The sequence below is a fragment of the Schistocerca gregaria genome, unplaced genomic scaffold, assembly GCF_023897955.1.
Source record: "Schistocerca gregaria isolate iqSchGreg1 unplaced genomic scaffold, iqSchGreg1.2 ptg000648l, whole genome shotgun sequence".
Taxonomy (NCBI): domain Eukaryota; kingdom Metazoa; phylum Arthropoda; class Insecta; order Orthoptera; family Acrididae; genus Schistocerca; species Schistocerca gregaria.
In genome coordinates, this window is record NW_026062033.1 from 191701 (window position 1) to 200003 (window position 8303).

General features: G+C 46.4%; 1 non-coding gene across 1 annotated transcript; it reads right to left on the reverse strand.

The window, feature by feature from the left end:
* Window positions 1–5242: 5242 nt before the first annotated feature.
* On the reverse strand, window positions 5243–5314 carry Trnai-aau (transfer RNA isoleucine (anticodon AAU)). Its single transcript has one exon. It is a non-coding gene; the product is annotated as a tRNA-Ile (tRNA).
* Between the last annotated feature and the right edge of the window lie 2989 nt (window positions 5315–8303).

The following is an 8303-nucleotide window of genomic DNA, read 5'->3' on the forward strand; positions in this document are numbered from 1 at the left end:
AACAGCAACATTCAGACGGTTTCGTACTGCTCAATTGCTACATTAAAACGTTATGTTTCTTTTTCAGAACTGGAAAAACACAAGCGTGACAGCATTCGAACCTGTAATCTTCAGATCCGAAGTCCTACGCCTTATCCATTAGGCTACACGGTCACTGACGACCAACATTTACATGTATACGACTCATATCTAAACGCTCACACCCCTTAGGATTTGTGTTTTCGTTCTACACAGCCGCTGCCCCTTGCTCTTTCCCACCCATTCGTTACATTCAACCTCTGACGAGACCGACCAAATATAGACTGAGAAACAAGACCACACACTTTGTGCATTCGGAATCGAAGGCAGGGCGACCCTCGCCGCATTTGCTACGATTGCCATTTGCTACTTCTGCAGAAGCGGCGGCGGCGACGACGACGACGACGACGACGACGACGACGACGACGACGAATATCGCGAGAGGCTCTGAGATATGTGAGAAATACATCTATAAAATGTAATTCAGACTGCCTCGTCCCACCTTATGCTGTATCGCTTTGGCAAATGCTTTATCTGCGCCATTCGCCTTAATCGCATCTGAGAGTGATTCTTAAAAAAAACGCCTGTCGCTAATTGTTCGTCATCACAGGTACTGTTTGCTATACGGCCACGACGCGCAACTGATTTCCAAAATTCATCTTTCTCCTGTGAGGATGGAACTTACGACCCCTGGTTTATTAGACCAGTGCTCTACCACTGAGCTAAAGAGGCGCGGCCTAGCGGTACTCTTGGGTACTTCGTCCTTACGGTCGTCTGCATCATCAGACTTTAGCTGACAACACTTCATATTACCGGCTAATATTTGCAGCTATGGCGACAAATTACTGCTTGGCTACACATCTGACACGTAACCGATGTGCTCTCCAAACAACAACACTTGCATTTCAGAACATGTCTTTCACACATGTCTACAAAATCACCTTCACCTTCAAATACAGCTTCCTTGCGACTGACAGAGACGTAGGCAAAGTTTAAAGTTGCTATTTCCATTAAATCTCGTTAATCAGAAAAACGGTAATTTACACTTGCAGCGGAACAAAATTCCGTTCCGCCCAGCGTCTGGCTCGAACCCACGACCCTGGGATTAAGAGTCTGACGCTCTACCGACTGAGCTAGCCGGCTACCTCGGTGAATACCTGCCGGGTAGCACGTCACACAGTACTCGTTTGGGTTGGGTGGTCCCATACAGAATCTCTCCATGATGCCTAATGTTTTCCTAACGTCACACTCGTCACGTACTTCACTTTTATGTCATAATCATTTCTGAGAGGTAAAGAAATTGCATGACAACATGCAGAGCTAGTGGCGTCAAAATTAACGCACATACTTTATGTGACTCAAAAGCCGAACGAGTTACTTTCCGACGTTGTTTTAGATGTGCAAGTGATAGTCAAAACTCGCTGTGTCGGCACTCTGCCGACTTTTTCGCTAGTTAACACCGGTCTTGTTGTGTGTGTTTCAAGCTCAAGAGCATCTCCAAGCAAAAAATGGTCAACAGCAACATTCAGACGGTTTCGTACTGCTCAATTGCTACATTAAAACGTTATGTTTCTTTTTCAGAACTGGAAAAACAGAAGCGTGACAGCATTCGAACCTGTAATCTTCAGATACGAAGTCCTACGCCTTATCCATTAGGCTACACGGTCACGGACGACCAACATTTACATGTATACGACTCATCTCGAAACGCTCACACCCCTGAGGATTTGCGTTTTCGTTCTACACAGCCGCTGCCCCTTGCTCTTTCCCACCCATTCGTTACATTCAACCTCTGACGTGACCGACCAAATATAGACTGAGAAACAAGACCACACACTTTGTGCATTCGGAATCGAAGGCAGGGCGTCCCTCGCCGCATTTGCTACGATTGCCATTTGCTACTTCTGCAGAAGCGGCGGCGGCGGCGACGACGACGACGACGACGACGACGAATATCGCGAGAGGCTCTGAGATATGTGAGAAATACATCTATAAAATGTAATTCAGACTGCCTCGTCCCACCTTATGCTGTACCGCTTTGGCAAATGCTTTATCTGCGCCATTCGCCTTAATCGCATCTGAGAGTGATTATTAAAAAAACGCCTGTCGCTAATTGTTCGTCATCACAGGTACTGTTTGCTATACGGCCACGACGCGCAACTGATTTCCAAAATTCATCTTTCTCCTGTGAGGATGGAACTTACGTCCCCTGGTTTATTAGACCAGTGCTCTACCACTGAGCTAAAGACGCGCGGCCTAGCTGTACTCTTCGGTACTTCGTCCTTACGGTCGTCTGCATCATCAGACTTTAGCTGACAACACTTCATATTACCGGCTAATATTTGCAGCTATGGCGACAAATTACTGCTTGGCTACACATCTGACACGTAACCGATGTGCTCTCCAAACAACAACACTTGCATTTCAGAACATGTCTTTCACACATGTCTACAAAATCACCTTCACCTTCAAATACAGCTTCCTTGCGACTGACAGAGACGTAGGCAAAGTTTAAAGTTGCTATTTCCATTAAATCTCGTTAATCAGAAAAACGGTAATTTACACCTGCAGCGGAACAAAACTCCGTTCCGCCCAGCGTCTGGCTCGAACCCACGACCCTGGGATTAAGAGTCTGACGCTCTACCGACTGAGCTAGCCGGCTACCTCGGTGAATACCTGCCGGGTAGCACGTCACACAGTACTCGTTTGGGTTGGGTGGCCCCATACAGAATCTCTCCATGATGCCTAATGTTTTCCTAACGTCACACTCGTCACGTACTTCACTTTTATGTCATAATCCTTTCTGAGAGGTAAAGAAATTGCATGACAACATGCAGAGCTAGTGGCGTCAAAATTAACGCACATACTTTATGTGACTCAAAAGCCGAACGAGTTACTTTCCGACGTTGTTTTAGATGTGCAAGTGATAGTCAAAACTCGCTGTGTCGGCACTCTGCCGACCATTTCGCTAGTTAACACCGGTCTTGTTGTGTGTGTTTCAAGCTCAAGAGCATCTCCAAGCAAAAAATGGTCAACAGCAACATTCAGACGGTTTCGTACTGCTCAATTGCTACATTAAAACGTTATGTTTCTTTTTCAGAACTGGAAAAACAGAAGCGTGACAGCATTCGAACCTGTAATCTTCAGATCCGAAGTCCTACGCCTTATCCATTAGGCTACACGGTCACGGACGACCAACATTTACATGTATACGACTCATCTCGAAACGCTCACACCCCTGAGGATTTGCGTTTTCGTTCTACACAGCCGCTGCCCCTTGCTCTTTCCCACCCATTCGTTACATTCAACCTCTGACGTGACCGACCAAATATAGACTGAGAAACAAGACCACACACTTTGTGCATTCGGAATCGAAGGCAGGGCGTCCCTCGCCGCATTTGCTACGATTGCCATTTGCTACTTCTGCAGAAGCGGCGGCGGCGACGACGACGACGACGACGACGAATATCGCGAGAGGCTCTGAGATATGTGAGAAATACATCTATAAAATGTAATTCAGACTGCCTCGTCCCACCTTATGCTGTATCGCTTTGGCAAATGCTTTATCTGCGCCATTCGCCTTAATCGCATCTGAGAGTGATTCTTAAAAAAACGCCTGTCGCTAATTGTTCGTCATCACAGGTACTGTTTGCTATACGGCCACGACGCGCAACTGATTTCCAAAATTCATCTTTCTCCTGTGAGGATGGAACTTACGACCCCTGGTTTATTAGACCAGTGCTCTACCACTGAGCTAAAGAGGCGCGGCCTAGCGGTACTCTTGGGTACTTCGTCCTTACGGTCGTCTGCATCATCAGACTTTAGCTGACAACACTTCATATTACCGGCTAATATTTGCAGCTATGGCGACAAATTACTGCTTGGCTACACATCTGACACGTAACCGATGTGCTCTCCAAACAACAACACTTGCATTTCAGAACATGTCTTTCACACATGTCTACAAAATCACCTTCACCTTCAAATACAGCTTCCTTGCGACTGACAGAGACGTAGGCAAAGTTTAAAGTTGCTATTTCCATTAAATCTCGTTAATCAGAAAAACGGTAATTTACACTTGCAGCGGAACAAAATTCCGTTCCGCCCAGCGTCTGGCTCGAACCCACGACCCTGGGATTAAGAGTCTGACGCTCTACCGACTGAGCTAGCCGGCTACCTCGGTGAATACCTGCCGGGTAGCACGTCACACAGTACTCGTTTGGGTTGGGGGGTCCCATACAGAATCTCTCCATGATGCCTAATGTTTTCCTAACGTCACACTCGTCACGTACTTCACTTTTATGTCATAATCATTTCTGAGAGGTAAAGAAATTGCATGACAACATGCAGAGCTAGTGGCGTCAAAATTAACGCACATACTTTATGTGACTCAAAAGCCGAACGAGTTACTTTCCGACGTTGTTTTAGATGTGCAAGTGATAGTCAAAACTCGCTGTGTCGGCACTCTGCCGACCATTTCGCTAGTTAACACCGGTCTTGTTGTGTGTGTTTCAAGCTCAAGAGCATCTCCAAGCAAAAAATGGTCAACAGCAACATTCAGACGGTTTCGTACTGCTCAATTGCTACATTAAAACGTTATGTTTCTTTTTCAGAACTGGAAAAACACAAGCGTGACAGCATTCGAACCTGTAATCTTCAGATCCGAAGTCCTACGCCTTATCCATTAGGCTACACGGTCACTGACGACCAACATTTACATGTATACGACTCATATCTAAACGCTCACACCCCTTAGGATTTGTGTTTTCGTTCTACACAGCCGCTGCCCCTTGCTCTTTCCCACCCATTCGTTACATTCAACCTCTGACGAGACCGACCAAATATAGACTGAGAAACAAGACCACACACTTTGTGCATTCGGAATCGAAGGCAGGGCGACCCTCGCCGCATTTGCTACGATTGCCATTTGCTACTTCTGCAGAAGCGGCGGCGGCGACGACGACGACGACGACGACGACGACGACGACGACGACGAATATCGCGAGAGGCTCTGAGATATGTGAGAAATACATCTATAAAATGTAATTCAGACTGCCTCGTCCCACCTTATGCTGTATCGCTTTGGCAAATGCTTTATCTGCGCCATTCGCCTTAATCGCATCTGAGAGTGATTCTTAAAAAAAACGCCTGTCGCTAATTGTTCGTCATCACAGGTACTGTTTGCTATACGGCCACGACGCGCAACTGATTTCCAAAATTCATCTTTCTCCTGTGAGGATGGAACTTACGACCCCTGGTTTATTAGACCAGTGCTCTACCACTGAGCTAAAAAGGAGCGGCCTAGCGGTACTCTTGGGTACTTCGTCCTTACGGTCGTCTGCATCATCAGACTTTAGCTGACAACACTTCATATTACCGGCTAATATTTGCAGCTATGGCGACAAATTACTGCTTGGCTACACATCTGACACGTAACCGATGTGCTCTCCAAACAACAACACTTGCATTTCAGAACATGTCTTTCACACATGTCTACAAAATCACCTTCACCTTCAAATACAGCTTCCTTGCGACTGACAGAGACGTAGGCAAAGTTTAAAGTTGCTATTTCCATTAAATCTCGTTAATCAGAAAAACGGTAATTTACACTTGCAGCGGAACAAAATTCCGTTCCGCCCAGCGTCTGGCTCGAACCCACGACCCTGGGATTAAGAGTCTGACGCTCTACCGACTGAGCTAGCCGGCTACCTCGGTGAATACCTGCCGGGTAGCACGTCACACAGTACTCGTTTGGGTTGGGTGGTCCCATACAGAATCTCTCCATGATGCCTAATGTTTTCCTAACGTCACACTCGTCACGTACTTCACTTTTATGTCATAATCATTTCTGAGAGGTAAAGAAATTGCATGACAACATGCAGAGCTAGTGGCGTCAAAATTAACGCACATACTTTATGTGACTCAAAAGCCGAACGAGTTACTTTCCGACGTTGTTTTAGATGTGCAAGTGATAGTCAAAACTCGCTGTGTCGGCACTCTGCCGACTTTTTCGCTAGTTAACACCGGTCTTGTTGTGTGTGTTTCAAGCTCAAGAGCATCTCCAAGCAAAAAATGGTCAACAGCAACATTCAGACGGTTTCGTACTGCTCAATTGCTACATTAAAACGTTATGTTTCTTTTTCAGAACTGGAAAAACAGAAGCGTGACAGCATTCGAACCTGTAATCTTCAGATACGAAGTCCTACGCCTTATCCATTAGGCTACACGGTCACGGACGACCAACATTTACATGTATACGACTCATCTCGAAACGCTCACACCCCTGAGGATTTGCGTTTTCGTTCTACACAGCCGCTGCCCCTTGCTCTTTCCCACCCATTCGTTACATTCAACCTCTGACGTGACCGACCAAATATAGACTGAGAAACAAGACCACACACTTTGTGCATTCGGAATCGAAGGCAGGGCGTCCCTCGCCGCATTTGCTACGATTGCCATTTGCTACTTCTGCAGAAGCGGCGGCGGCGGCGACGACGACGACGACGACGACGAATATCGCGAGAGGCTCTGAGATATGTGAGAAATAGATCTATAAAATGTAATTCAGACTGCCTCGTCCCACCTTATGCTGTACCGCTTTGGCAAATGCTTTATCTGCGCCATTCGCCTTAATCGCATCTGAGAGTGATTATTAAAAAAACGCCTGTCGCTAATTGTTCGTCATCACAGGTACTGTTTGCTATACGGCCACGACGCGCAACTGATTTCCAAAATTCATCTTTCTCCTGTGAGGATGGAATTTACGACCCCTGGTTTATTAGACCAGTGCTCTACCACTGAGCTAAAGACGCGCGGCCTAGCGGTACTCTTGGGTACTTCGTCCTTACGGTCGTCTGCATCATCAGACTTTAGCTGACAACACTTCATATTACCGGCTAATATTTGCAGCTATGGCGACAAATTACTGCTTGGCTACACATCTGACACGTAAACGATGTGCTCTCCAAACAACAACACTTGCATTTCAGAACATGTCTTTCACACATGTCTACAAAATCACCTTCACCTTCAAATACAGCTTCCTTGCGACTGACAGAGACGTAGGCAAAGTTTAAAGTTGCTATTTCCATTAAATCTCGTTAATCAGAAAAACGGTAATTTACACTTGCAGCGGAACAAAATTCCGTTCCGCCCAGCGTCTGGCTCGAACCCACGACCCTGGGATTAAGAGTCTGACGCTCTACCGACTGAGCTAGCCGGCTACCTCGGTGAATACCTGCCGGGTAGCACGTCACACAGTACTCGTTTGGGTTGGGTGGTCCCATACAGAATCTCTCCATGATGCCTAATGTTTTCCTAACGTCACACTCGTCACGTACTTCACTTTTATGTCATAATCATTTCTGAGAGGTAAAGAAATTGCATGACAACATGCAGAGCTAGTGGCGTCAAAATTAACGCACATACTTTATGTGACTCAAAAGCCGAACGAGTTACTTTCCGACGTTGTTTTAGATGTGCAAGTGATAGTCAAAACTCGCTGTGTCGGCACTCTGCCGACTTTTTCGCTAGTTAACACCGGTCTTGTTGTGTGTGTTTCAAGCTCAGGAGCATCTCCAAGCAAAAAATGGTCAACAGCAACATTCAGACGGTTTCGTACTGCTCAATTGCTACATTAAAACGTTATGTTTCTTTTTCAGAACTGGAAAAACAGAAGCGTGACGGCATTCGAACCTGTAATCTTCAGATCCGAAGTCCTACGCCTTATCCATTAGGCTAAACGGTCACTGACGACCAACATTTACATGTATACGACTCATCTCGAAACGCTCACACCCCTGAGGATTTGCGTTTTCGTTCTACACAGCCGCTGCCCCTTGCTCTTTCCCACCCATTCGTTACATTCAACCTCTGACGTGACCGACCAAATATAGACTGAGAAACAAGACCACACACTTTGTGCATTCGGAATCGAAGGCAGGGCGTCCCTCGCCGCATTTGCTACGATTGCCATTTGCTACTTCTGCAGAAGCGGCGGCGGCGGCGGCGGCGACGACGACGACGACGACGACGAATATCGCGAGAGGCTCTGAGATATGTGAGAAATACATCTATAAAATGTAATTCAGACTGCCTCGTCCCACCTTATGCTGTACCGCTTTGGCAAATGCTTTATCTGCGCCATTCGCCTTAATCGCATCTGAGAGTGATTGTTAAAAAAACGCCTGTCGCTAATTGTTCGTCATCACAGGTACTGTTTGCTATACGGCCACGACGCGCAACTGATTTCCAAAATTCATCTTTCTCCTGTGAGGATGGAACTT